The sequence below is a fragment of the Falco biarmicus genome, chromosome 9, assembly GCF_023638135.1.
Source record: "Falco biarmicus isolate bFalBia1 chromosome 9, bFalBia1.pri, whole genome shotgun sequence".
NCBI lineage: Eukaryota > Metazoa > Chordata > Aves > Falconiformes > Falconidae > Falco > Falco biarmicus.
The window spans coordinates 54,523,454-54,538,044 of record NC_079296.1 but is presented as its reverse complement, the minus strand read 5'-3'; the positions used below and the strand labels follow the sequence as shown (position 1 = coordinate 54,538,044).

Below are 14,591 nucleotides of genomic sequence, written 5' to 3'. Positions count from 1 at the left end.
ACACCTCCCACCTACCGCTCCTCTTCAGCCATCCTCAGGCATAAATTCTCCTGCTTGTCCCTACGTGAAAATATCCAGTAGTGTTTTTGTGAATCACGGTGATCTATCCTGGTACTGTTCACTGCCCAGACAAGTGACGGACAGACTGCTTTCAGGCACTGCAACTCCCAAGCTCACAATTAAGGAAACAGAAGTTAATTTACAGAGTATCATTTAAGTCCTTACCCAGGTTTCTGTGTACCTATTAACAAGTCTTTTGAAATTTGCTTAATGGTATTAAAATTTCAATTATGAGATATGAAAATAATAATTTTGATCACAATGACATTTCTGCTTTGTACCAGGTATACTTTAACTACTTTCATTCCCAATAAAATCACAGTGGTGAACATTCACTCATCTCTTAAGTTATGTTTTGCACTTGTGAATATGCGAATGCTCCTTATATGGACAGACATAATTGCAGATTAATAAATCTGGCTATATTGAGAATATATGAGCATACACAATTATTCCCTCTGCACAGTTGTTTTTCTCCTTTTTTCTCAGATAAAGCCTTGCGTGTTTATAACCACATTAAAAAAACACTTATGAGATGCTGGAGGTGTTGATAAACGAGTCTAAAATACAATACTGATGCTATTATCAAAGTTCAGTCCACCACGTAACCAAGCTTGCAGCATCGCAACAACTCATCCTAATTACTCCTGTTCTCCTCCTTCAAGATGGGAGCGGGGAGAGAACATTTTAACACAGCACACGCCTTGGCAAGCGGACGCCTATGAGAAACACAGTGATCTACAAAGCAAAAGCGCAGCAGTCCTGACCGCATTTGGCCTCACAAGCGGTATTTGCTCACGGAGCAGAAGGGGTAGCTGAAAGGCGTGTTTCTGCAACCAGGGCAGGTTCCACTGGAGCCCGGGGTTCTACAACTCTGGGAAGCAGTGCGTTTAGACAAGGCAGATGGGGGAGAAAGAGCAAAGCCCCACAAAGATAAAGCTAGGGAAGTCAGCACCAGCCACTGCTGTTCTGTACTCCGCTCCCAGGAAAGACCGGGATTCCCGCACCAACAAATCCTGTGCTTTCCAAAACCCCACATCATACATCTTTTGGATGCCGTGGGTGTCCTTCAGCCCAAGATCGTCTGCCCTGCGTTCAGCTGGGAGTTCTTCTTGGGTTCCTCCAAAACTCTCACGTCTGTGCACTGAAAGACGTACTCTGGGTATCCCCTTTCAGAGTACATTAAAAAAAAAATGGTATAAATCGTAGCTCACACAGTATTAAGGCTTGCCATCAATGCCCACCTGCCAGGTCAAATACGTGGCCAATAATAAGCAAAAATTTGGTATATTTTAAGTGGTAATACGTTACTTTAGGAAGCAGGAAATGCCATGGTGTGCATAAAATGACTAATTGTTTAATACTGCTGTTTTAAGAGAAAATTCTGTTTTTACATAATTTCAGCTTCCTCCCCTACCTGAGCACTGACATGAGGCTCCAGCCTCCATGTGCATCCGCATGGCAGGACCCCATCGACAAGCTCTTCCCAGAGGATCCAAGATATCAAGACTTCCAAATGAATCATTGTGCATATGAACACAAGTGGCTTAAGATTAGACAAACACTCAAAGTTTTGGTTTGGAAACGTCTAAATCATACCTTTGCATTTTTATGGCGCTGTGGGCACTGCACGGGAGCACAGCAAGGTTTAAGACAAGCAGCCAAAGACCAAGACAAGCATCCCAGGTCTGCACCCGCCTCTGCTGCTGAGGCACCAACAAAGACCTGTTGGTATTTCTACAGTGCTGTACCTCCAGGTTTAATGATCAGTACAGGAATCTGCTCCAGGTTTATGCTTGCCATTCAAAATGTCATTCTAGGAGCAAATATTTTTGCTTTGTTTCAAATAGGTCAGTTTTGGGAACAGGGAATAACTGCAAAATACATAAAAATAACTTCTTAATGACTTCATGAATATTTTTGAAACACACAGGAACTACTATAAACATATATACAATAGACCTGCAGATCACAGCAACTGAGGAACATCAACCACTACCTCACTCACTTCAAAGTCAGGTTACTTTTCATATTTTATTGTTATTTAATGCCATACAACCCTCTTTCCTGTTCAGGAAAGGACACAGAATAGTCCTTCCAGAGACAGCACGCACCAGCTCTGCTGCAATTTCTAAGTGACTGGGCCAGAAAATTAAATTTATATTTTTCCATTCAACGTAGAAAGAAATGAGTGACTTTTCTCTATTTCACTTCATCAGAGAGCTGGTACTCACCAAGAACTTCACCTGGGTGTCTTCTAAATACTCCTCATCACCTGCAATTTGCAGACTGAGCTTCAGAACTGAGCTCTGGTAGACATTGTTATTGCTGTGTGAGAGCAAAGGGCCATGTGTGCCAAGAGGCCACAACTGGCCATCATCTGACTTAAAATTACTGCAGGTTGATACTGACGTGGAACTTCTGGTCCCACCTCAATCCTCTTTTTTCCCCCATTTCTTGGAGTTCTTGTTATGACCTGTTGAAAGCACCACAGCTGATGGCAGGCCTGTGAAGGTTGCTCCTCTCCTTCTCTGGAGAAAAAGCAAAAATTAAATTAAATTTACCTCAATCTGCAGTGTTGGAACTCAACAAAAATGCAGCCTCCCAGGTGCTGGTATGATCCAGCTCTTCTCCTGACTCGTCCTGTTAATGAGACACACAAACCTACCCACAGTTCCTAAATAAATCAGGGATGATGTAGTTTCCTAATTACAGTGGGATTTCAGAAGGGTTGGCAGGACCATCTGGTTATAGTTAGTAGACTGGAATGGGCAGGGAGGTTCTGCGGAAAACTTCCAAAGATTTACGGATATGCTGCAAGTGTCATTCCGGTATGAATGAACTCAAAATACAAGGTGAAGAAAAAGGATTTGGCCACTCACATGTGTTGATAAAGCACGATTTTCAACTCATACCAATTCAATTCAATTCATAAATGACCTAGAAATCGTGCAGCTTCAGAGAAACAAAGCAACAAACCCCAAACAAGGAGCTCGAATCCCCCCAGCCCTCCATTCACACACAAACCCCAGAACCACCATGAAGTAAGCGTGAAGCTGTGAGCTCTAAACATCAAGCTGTGGGCTCTAAACATCGTGTGTGTATCCTGCAAGATTATTTTTTTAATCATCTCAGGGCTCCAACATGCTCCTGTGGTGTAAATGGGAATAAATCCATGAATTTTGATACCATCTTGTGCAAAACTGATTCTGCGGAGTGGAATTTGTTCTATCATCTTACAAGCAGACACATTTCCCCTGCCAGGCTACTACACTGCGTACTGCAGTGCAGCCCAGGAGGACTCACTAGCGTGCCCCAGGAAGCCTGTGCGCAAAGCAGTTCTACATCCACCCATGAAACGGGGCAACACCGAGCCAGGTTATTTTGGAGAAAGTAATCATTCTCTCTCTTCAAAAGTGCCAGCCACCGATACTTTCTCAATGGTGGTTAATCACCAGGTGTTCTGGTTGCTCCTGCGGGGAGGCTGATGGCAGAGGACCTGGGTGTGACAGGGCAGGGAGGCTGGGATGCACCATCATCGCTCCTGTAGTTTTCACTGCCTCACACGAAATTGCTTTCCCTCTTTTTTTCTTTTTCTTTAATTTTTTTTAACATCAATCACATTTTTTTACTGTTTCATTTTTCACCATGGCCCCAAATATTCACTCCCAAATGACTCCGGATCAAGAAACCTACACCCCCGGTTGCTTTGTGAAGATCGTGTTGCCAAAGATAATCTGCCCTAGAAAATTAGTACGTAAAACATCAATGCAAATGTGCTCCAGTATGTGAACGAAGTATAAGATCTTAACTTGTCTAAAATAGCAACGTCTTTAGATTTCTGTAAGTTTCTTTGTAATTGTGCAAGTTAAAAATAATATCCATTAAGTTGCTTAACCATAATAAAATGTAACTATTTGCCTACTGTGTACAAATTAAGTCAGTATCAAAGTACCAATTTTCTTTTTAGTTTCTATTAATTTATTATTGAATTATAAATATCTAATGTATGAGGCTAACACTTACATAGCACATTACAAACACTAATTCACAAATGATGCAACATCTTTTCAAGGCACATTTGAAAGCAGTGGCAGTTAATTCCTAGAATCTTCTGGCTTCAACCTCAAAGTTAAGAGCGCGTTTTTTCTTTTTCCTTTCATTTTTTAAGGAGCATGCATTTAAGCAGTCAGCAAAACAACTGTGAAGACATAAAGTGTGATTTCAGGAAGTCACTTAGCCCCTTGACTGATAACGGTGCCATCATACACAGCGCGCTGATAAATGAACGCAATCTGAGTTCCCGAGAATCAAATTATTTAAACAGACATCCTGGAAGCAAACAGAGAAGTCCCATCAGTGACCCCCAACGGTTTTTCAGAGGCTGGAGTTTGCTAAATTAACAGGCAGCCCTAAAGTAACCACCTCGTTTGGTGGAAGTTCTTGCAGGTAACCTGCCAGGAGAGGTCTGCAAAGGCAGAGCCAGAAATAACCGCAGGTTATTTGGGGTGCGAGGAGCAGGTGGGTCGGGGAATAGAGCACACTGCTCAAAACCACCCCGTCCCACACCTCTTAAAGAACGATTCACCATTCCAAATAATATTTTAATTTTATAATTATTTTAATTCTAAATTAAATTTTTTAAATAAGTTAGTAAGGTTAGTAAGTACACATTTACCTGATCTAACAGCCCCACTACTTTACATAAATCTGCAGTATCAGGAAAATAATTCTCATGCTTCACAGCCTGCCTCAAAAAAAGAGGCTGTTTCCTTATCCCGTGCCCTTCTGCCAAACCCAATGAAGTCAGCACAGGCACAAACGTGTTTATACAACATTAAGGGTTCACGCTAAGCTGAAAGCAAGGAGGAAATTTGACTTTCAGATTGACAAATGAAGAGCGTACATATAGCCCTGTGTCTGCAACAAAGAATATGTTCGTGTACTTGCCCACGGAGAAGTTGTGCGTGAATCCTTAACAAACCCTGCTTGAGGAGACACCGCAACCCTCCTCCCTTAAAGGATGGTCAGAGTTAAGGTCAGAGCACCCTCCATCTGAATTTCAGATCTTGACAATTGTTGGCTTTACATTTTCTTTTTGCATTAAATATGAATGATGTCCATTTGGAACATTACTTATAAAGGAAATACACATCATTTTATTGCGTGCCTGAAAACCTATAGCTCTAGTCATTGTTCACCTATGTAATGACAACCACGAGCTTCAAGCAAAGTGCTAAAATATAAAAGGCCACGTTCATTCATGTATCGGTCCAAGCTGCAGCACTATAAAGTACATCAAAAGGTGTTAATGGTTTCAATATTTATCTGCTGCAGGGAAGCACTCTAAAAAGAAGACAGAAAAAAATTTCTGCTAATGGCTGTGTCTCTCCATTAAAATGAAAAGCTTAATGCATCTTATAATCAGAGGACAATTTGCAAATCATTAAGAGAAATGTAAAATTCCATTAAAATACAAATCAAGAGTCCCTCACTGGACTAATAATCTTTTTGATATTATTTTGCATTTCACTATTTCTGTTCCCAATATCCAGGCACCACAAATGATCAGTTCTTGAACATGCTATTTACCACAGCCTACTTCTTTAACGAGAGACTGAGAGAAGTATAATCTGCTATTCAGAGCAGGTACTAATGAAGAATTCCATATATTCTGAAATTTAATTAAAACCCCAAAGATTTCAAATTAGATGCAATTTGAAATGCCTGGGGCAGAAATACATGCACTTGCGTGGCAAGGGTATCACGCTGAAAGTTGATACCGTAATTGGTCTTGATGTATTTTTGTGTTGCCAGGCTGAAGCACAGAACTCATAACCATATAAAAATTCTCTGTAGATTACCTGCTCATTGAAAATGCCATCACTCAGGTAGTTCTCTACTAAATTACCATGCTACTAAAATGCACAAAGTGATTCGAAGAGAAGAGTGGCACAGCTGGTCGACGCTGCCAATGAGTTATGCATGCGTCGACGCTGCCTTTTTTCTTAGTAAAATATGCTCAGTTGAATATTAAAATATAATTGGCATTCAACCTAAGTAGCTTAAACCATTTTGTTATCTTCTTTTAAACCGATTTGGCTCCTCCACAGTTATATTCAAGGATGCGATTCACAAACTAATGACACCATCACATTCAGCTAGATTTGTACTATTTTACATTTGTCATAAATAGGAACAATTTCTACAGCCTTCTAGGGATGTCCTTTAATATTGGCTCCTCTTGAACATCAAAGGCCCAATTCATAGGGAAAAAAAAGAAAGAAAGAAAAAAAAAGAGTATGCCATTTATGTTGTTCTTGCATATTTTATTCTGAGAAGAGTGCGGGATGCAAATTTCTAGTGAAAAGTATGTTTTTACAGTTAAGCAAGTCCTTGTTTTTCCCAGAATATATTGGTCAGCTCACATGCTCAGAAACTCCAAAAGAAGATATGGCAAAACACTGTGAAAATAGGTCAGAAAGGGCCATCTTTAGGTCAAACAGCAGCAAAGTATCTATACCAGAAAATGGCTTCCCCTCGGCTGAATTTATCTATGTGCCCCTAACATAAAGGCTGTTGTAAATGCCACTATGCTTTCATCTTCTGAAAATAATTAACGGTATTTAGAAACAAGGTGCTCGCCATAGTAACAGTCACATTGAGCATATAACGTTTGAAATACCAAACAGATTAAATGTATATGAGTATTGATGATATTTCCCATCGATAAGGAGATTTAAGTAAACTTGGCTGAAAGTTCATTAATAAAATAGGTGGGTGGGTGAGGAGGCTACATTTATAAAATCCTTTCCTTTTATCTTGATTATATAGGTTTTTATTAAGTAGCAGTGCAAAGGTTACATGGGCTGCATGTGTGGCAAGCAAGCAAACAAATCAAAGGAAAAATGAATTCAATTAAACTTATTCCTCACAGGTCTGCAATGTTAGCAGGTTGCTAAGGTCTGGGGCTTTGGGTGAAGATGATGACCGCGTGACTCCATATACAAGAAGTCTTTTTCCCACATCGGTGTTTGTTTTTCTCCACCTTCCATTCTTACTTTTTAATCTAGATTTCATATACAATGAAAGCAGCAATGAAAGCAGCAATGTCAAAAGTTACCAGGTTGGTCAAAATATTTCTTAAATCAGGGTCAACTTATTCCTTTTATTTCATGGAAGGAGAAAGGACCTGATTTTGAACACACTGACTTTATAAAGAAGCATCCCACGCACAGGGCTTTTACAGCTGCAGGTTACAGTGAAACTGCCCTGACCTTGGTCCAACCACAGTTATATGCAATGATACATGTGTCAGCTCCTAACACCCTCAGAGCTTTCTTCTGGGGGAAGTCCAGGAAACTTCTCAACAAAAGCAGGGGAGCACCCACCAGCAGACAGGGCTGTGGTACCTTGCTCAGAGCAAGCTGAGCAGCAAAGGGAAAGCAAATATTGCACTTCCATCCTCTTCCACCCCACCATGGCCATCCCGAACACAGGGGCAGTGAATTTATACCGAATAGTGCAAAATGCCAAACAAGAAACTTTCCTTTTGAAAAAGAATCCTGGTTCTGGACTAATTTCGATACTCATACATCTCTGCAGCTATTTCAGTCATCGTGACTTCCTCCAATATCCCCAAATTTTCTGAGCAAGTAAAAACCTTTCCATCATGCAGTGATATTGTACAGGTGTACATGGGCTGTGGATCTTCAATCTACTCTTACCTAAAAACACGCCCTGTTTAGATAATGCTCCTTTATTCTGACTGTGGCCTACCTGTAATTAGTGTCAAGAGTATTGACAAGAAAGGATTAGTCTACTGAAAAGACAATGCTATTTTTTTTAAAAAAAAACAAAACAAAATTGACCCGTTCACCACTTTCCCCATGATAGGCCGGACCCACTGCTCTCCCCACACTTAAGACTGTTTCAAAGGTCACACCTCAGGCCGTGGTTACTCTGCAAGGCTCCACCAACAACCCATAACCCATGAACCACACCAAGTTATGTCTCCTCTGCCAACCCTGGAATTGGTGCATCCAAATGGCTTTGCCTAAATCCTGACCGCGTGCCAGGGACCGCAGCGAAGAGGCCATGTGCACCTAATAGGGCCCAAAGTCATAAATGGCTCGTTTGGAAGAAAATTTATCCTATGAACAGTGAACTCTAATTAAGAGTACTCCTCAACCACAGAATCACAGACTGGTTTGGGTTGGAAGGGACCTTGAAGCCCACCCAGTCCCACCCCGTGCCCTGGGCAGGGCCCCCTCCCCCCAGCCCAGGCTGCTCCCAGCCCCATCCAGCCTGGCCTTGAGCACTGCCAGGGATGGGGCACCCACAGCTGCTCTGGGCAGCCTGGGCCAGCGCCTCGCCGCCCTCAAATGCTTAAGCCATGTATGTACATACAAACCCTCACACACTTAAACTCATCACTTAAACCCACACAAGCTGCCACTGGAAACGATAGGAATTTTGCTTTGATTTCAACAGGAACTGAGTCACGAATTTTGTAAATACTTCTGTCCAGAATGCATTTGTACTGATCTTTGTTTTTGTTGTTTAGTTTTGGTTTAAAATACAAAAAATTGAAAGAAAGCAATGGGTCAGCTGGGCTGGAAAAATTATTTGAGACATATAAGTAACTGGCTAGTTTTGGGTTTTGTTGCTTTCGGTTTTGAACATTGGAAAGGATTGATTTCTGTTTGAAGACAACCGTAGGAAAGTATTGGATTGTAAAAATCCATTAAATGTCTAGCGAAACAGTGACTTTCTGCTTATCAAAACTATTCTCACATGAAATAGTAATAAAAGAAGGTGCCAGTCTCCAGAATTTGAATTTTGTGTTGGCAGACATAAATATGAAAGCTTGTCATCTCTTTGCACTTGAATCTGCCATGTCCAGATATGTGAAGTACTAACGTTTTCAAGCAGATTATTTCATATTACTTTAAAATAACGTTTTCTAAAAGCCTAAACAGAAACGTATTTGCATGTCTGATGAAGCTGCAGGAATGAAAAAGCTGAAGTCAGAAACATTTTTCAACTTTTTTTCTTCAGTGGATTGAATCTCTACTACAAAATTAAGAAAATTTTACAAATTGCAGCAGAAATAAATGGTAAGAATGAAATTTTGCATTTGTCTAGGAAAGGACAAGCCTTGCCTCCTCCTCAGCAGGTTACTCAAAAGGGCAACTCGATTCTGTAAAATATAAACATAACCTGGTAATGCTGGTGGACTCATACTTTCCCAGTTGAACTTTACCCTTTTTTTCCATTTTGACGTGAAATAAGGTAAACATGGAGAGATGATACTGGGAGAGGTTTGCTCCTGGAGGTCTTTCTTTAGGCTGAGTCTTCCGCTTTTATCACTGAGGCTGGTTGTGCCTTGAATATGGCAAGTGACCAAGTGGCATTGCCTGGCCTGGGGCTTGGCCACTGTGCCATCCTCACCGCACTGGTGAGAGGTAGGGCCGCCAGCTGCACCGTACCTGCCACTCAAAACCAATTTATTTGTTTTATAAAACATGTGTACACACATATCTAAGACAAAGAAAGGAAATCACAGGGACTGGTCCTTGATGTAACATTTGATGTTTATAGACTCAACTTTATGACCGTTGAGAAAAAGGATCACTACGGGACTGACTAAATACATTGCCCCTGGACATGTACGTACACACAATATGAAAATACGTACCTTTAGAAAAGTTCCAAACAAACCCAAAACTACTTGTATTGCTTTAGCACCCTATCTGGCTGTGTATCACCCTAGTAAGCTCCAGCCAGCTAGTGTATTTTCAGATATTGCGTATGGATTTATGTATATTAGATCATGATAGAAAAGTCATTTAAGTACAATTTTTTTTAAAAGGGCAAATAAAGATAGGAGTCATCCAGAGGACTGAAGAGAATTAAAACTACATAGTACTCAGAACATACGTCTCTATAGATATCTCTCATATCCATAGGCCATCACTTTAAGGATTACAAGTAAAACTGTGACGTAAATTACAAATAAAATCATTCACTTTAATATTTACTGTCTTGCTAACACCCACACAAACATCGTTCTCGGACTGAGCAGAAAACTCTTAAGTTTATGGCGAACTTAACGTGCTAATAGTTACTTTTTCTACTAATGACCTAAGCTACCTACAGCTCAATGAATGCATTCAAAGGTCAAATTAATCCTTTCCATTTCTCACCTGCTCTCACCCTTAACTCCCATTTTCTCCTGTTCTCCTCAAGGCTACAAATCACCTCAACGTAATGTTGCTTATTTTTTCATTACATAAAACGAAGCTGTGCAGTGACCCCAAGACCAACCAGAACATCCGACATCCCTGAGTGTCCTCCACCTACTCCTACTCTTTTGATGAGGTATTTTCATATCTTCTCCACTTTGAGCCTCAGACCTTCTCGCTCTGCTTCTGGGGCTCCTGAAAAGTAGTTTAGTCATTCTTATGTTTTAAAGAATGACATTTTTACCAGCCATTTCTTTCTCACTGAATGTGAACACAGAGTTGCTATCCTATTATCCACAAACCGGCACCTGAAGCTTCCAACTTTCTAGATTTACTAGGCAGTATCTCAACAAATTCAATGATTTTTATGATTTTTTTTAAAAAAACCTTGTAATTTAAAGCAAGGGAAATGAGATTTGTGTTCATTTTAATAATGTAGATGTTTTCCTTATTTAAATAATCTTCATCTATTGAAAAAGTTTTTGGCTAAATTGTACGTGAGAAAAATTTATGATATACTGCACACTGTAATTAGCATAAGCAGTATGGTCATTAAACCCACTTCTGTTAAATGTAAGCATTCATGGAATGTTGAATTTGCTGTCTCAGAAGTAAGCAAACGAACAGCCCCACGATCTTCAGATAACTTGTGATTTGAGCACTGCAAACACAAAGAGAAAAAAAAATACTTTGGCCTTTGCTGAGTTATAATCAGAATGCATAAAATCTACTTTTCTTTCTTAATTTGCTGTAGATTATTTTCTTGAACAGTTTAGACTGTGCAAAACCAGTGAAACAGAGATGTGCTACTACGTGCCACTGGCAGGAAGGTGAAAGGGTAATCAAGATGCAATCAGTGGCAGGATTTTCTCCAACAATGCTTTCTAGAGGGAGCGACTCAAGGCCACCTGCAGCCCCCTGCAGGGACGAGTCCAACTCCACAGAGGTGACACCAGAACGTGAATAGTTTCTTCAGCCCGTAACTGGTGTTTCAGTGTGCTTTGCTGTCTTTTGCAGGGACTACACCTAGTTCACTAGCCTAATGCTGCTGTGGTTCGAGTTGCTGAACGAGAAGGCTCCCAGGAAATCACAAGGGTAATTATTGATTACAGGCCTGGGTCTGGAGCAAAGTCATCTTGGAGGGAGGATGGAGGTACTACCAGTTTCTTTGAAGACTGTCTGCTCCCATTATATATGAGGTGTTTCATCAATATCCCTTCTTGGATGAGTAACATACATTATGCACGGAAAATTTCAGCTACTGATCTGGCTTGCAAAGCTCACCTCACCGCTATCCATCCTCAGGTTGTTCCTTCTCCATCTTTTTGCATGGTTTTTCTCTGCAAGGCAACACAGATGAACACCACTGGCAGACCTGCAGAGACCTCCTCCCTCGCGCTGACACAGTAATTCACAGCATATTTGAAGAAACAGGGTGATTGAGCTGGGCTGAGCTGAAAGGCACGGCTTTGCTTCAGGTCTACGCCTCTGGTGCAGGGACCCGACGGAGGAACTCCAGACTCAAGAACGTAACAGTGTGGTTTTGCTAAGTTAAAGGTCTTCATCTGGTGAGGACGTGGCATGGCACGGCATGGCATGCAAAGAGCAGAGCCCCAGGGCTGCGGCTCGTCACAGGGCAAAGGAAAACTCTTGTGTGTCTCCAATTTCCTCTGCTCTTGTTGCTCTAATGAGCCATCTGGTCTGCAAACACACAACCATTCCCTGCTGCAGTGTCCAGCACTGCAATGCTTTCTGACACCGCAACCACTACGGTCATCAAGCACAAATAAAGTCAAGTCAGGAAATTCATGACTGGCCAATTTAACATTGCCTTTTCCATTTCACAGATGCACAAATCAAGCAACTCATGCATAGCCTTCAAAACAATAACAGGGTCAATTTTTCTTCCTCATATATAAAGGGGGCTAATGACCATGATACATTAAGACCAATTAATCACTTCCCATTCTAAATGTTCAGTGATTTTTCTGAGGCATAACACCTTGAAGTCATGCTACAGAGAAGTGGGGAAAAAATGACTTCTTCTTTATTCAGTGAAATTCCACATTAAGCACTGGCCATGGCATAAATTGTTGAAAATTCCAGTTTTTCAATGGCATTAAAAAAAAAATAAAAAAAAAATAGGCTGCACTGGCTAAACTGAACAGCCCCACCACTCAGAGCAGCTACGGGCGCTACACTGTGCTGGGTGCTGCCGCCACGGCGGGATGGCTTTCTGCACTCTGCAAGAGAGCTCTACGTTCTGAATTTGCAAATCTCTCCACTTTTGTCATATCCAAGTTGATCATCACTGGCCTTGCCTCCACAAGGAACTATGCCTTCCCAGTTGGCACAAAAGTAGCTGCAGAAAATTGACCATGAATCGAGAAGTGCTTCATCCCAAAAGCACTCTACACTTTCTTGTTAAATGAGGAATCTCTTTCATGTGTTCGACAGAAGCAAAACCCTTCCTGTCCTCAGATGACGCCAGCACAGAAAAAAACCCAGAAAAATAGAACTTGATAAAAGCACTGAGTAAGGAAGAAGATACCCAATAGTCAGTCCTGATCACAAACCCTCTTAATGATGGAACTCAAAGCACCTAATATCAAAGAACCACACCATAAATGGTCATATTTACAGGGAAGGGGAGAAAAGAAGGGCTAAAGGTTTTGACATTTTGCTAGAAGAGCTGCAAGAAAATCAGTCTGAGGAAAAAAAGTCTTCCTGGCTTTAGATCCTCATGCTCCCGCTTATGTTTATTCTGCATTTTTAAGTGCCTGGAGAAATGAGTAGGCACTTTCAAATGTAAATGTGAAAAAGTAAATAAATACCAAATTCCTAATTTAGCACTACTGCAATTCTGACTTACAGATTAATTGAAATGTACAACGTAATCCATTATAATGTGTTTTTTACCTTGCCTTTCTACTAAGTAACTTTCGAAAATAGTCCCTTCAAATTTTTGACATGTATTTCCACATTCCTGCCAATATAATTTTTTCCTATTTTACAAAAACATTACTAGAGAATGTAAGAGAAGAACAGAAATGTTCTCCATCATTGCGATTTGTGCCAATTAATTCTTTGTTAGTATTTCCATTATGTACATGCCCTTCCCGCTAAAACATGCACACCTGGTCTCAGTTCAAGAACGAATAACTGAACTAAAATAGAAAAACCTGAACCTGCACATGTTAAAACAAGAAAAACACACTCCAGCCTCTCCCAGCACTGAACCTGCGATACAGAAGGTCAAATCCCATTAGGACCACCGCTGCCTGGCATGCGGCCAGCCTGGCCAGCGGAACCGCCAGCCGCATCCTCCACGAAGCTGCGGGTGCTGCAGGCAGACCCAGCACTGATGCTCCTGGCCACTGGCCATGTCCCGTCCCAGCCCTGCAGGCAGCTCTCGGTTGGACTTTTGCACTTGGACAGTGCTGAAGAACTTTCCTTCAGGAAGCTTCCTATTAGGAAATTCACTTATTTTTCCTCTTTTAAATAAACTTCAGACTCTTCCAGTGTTGCCCGCACAGGAAGGTTGCTGCCTAGGGAAGGACCAAAGTCCCCTGCCAACTCTGACCGTAAGTCACGGCAAGCCTGCTCGCGGCTAAACCCCGAAACACTGGCTGGAACAACAGCAGCAGTGCTTACATCAAGAAATGTCATTAGCCAAGCTAAGAAGAATTCAGTAGCCCTTTTAGGAAAATTAATAAAAGTAAAAGCATTATGTTAAATGTTTTATAATCTTCTGGTGGATAATCGGGGAAGCAGAATTCCCCTGATGCTGCTCAGAGATGGAAGGAGCAGCAGCCGCCGCTATTTCCCACCCAGCTTTGCCCATTCACATTCACCCCAACCCTAAAGTTTTCACAACAAGGCTCTTAACTTCATCCCTGCTAATAAAAACAAAATATCCTCAAATGATGACTTAATCACCCAGAAGGCTGTACTTTATGAGCAGTTTAGCAACTGTGATGAGGGATCACAGCGTCATCATTGCTTGTCCTCCCATACGTTAAAGACGGTTTCACCAAAACTTCTAAACAAAATTTTTTTGATAAAAACGGTGTTTGCATAAAATTTAGAGGGAGACAATGCAATATACAACTTTGTTTAAAAATACTCAGTACTCGCTCTGTAATTTGACTAGGAAAGATCTTGCACTGAAAAAGTTTCGTACCATGGAAGGATAAGGATGAAGTTCATAGTTAAAAAAAAGGTGCTGTGCAAAGCTCACAAGCTGTAAGGCTCCCACCTTCCAGAGCGACAGCCTGATTATCC

The 14,591-nt window shown here is 41.2% G+C and overlaps 1 protein-coding gene across 1 annotated transcript in view; it reads right to left on the bottom strand.

Moving 5' to 3' along the window:
• Positions 1-14,591, bottom strand: part of MGMT (O-6-methylguanine-DNA methyltransferase) — a 168,592-nt gene that overhangs the window by 19,545 nt on the left and 134,456 nt on the right. The window lies entirely within an intron of this gene.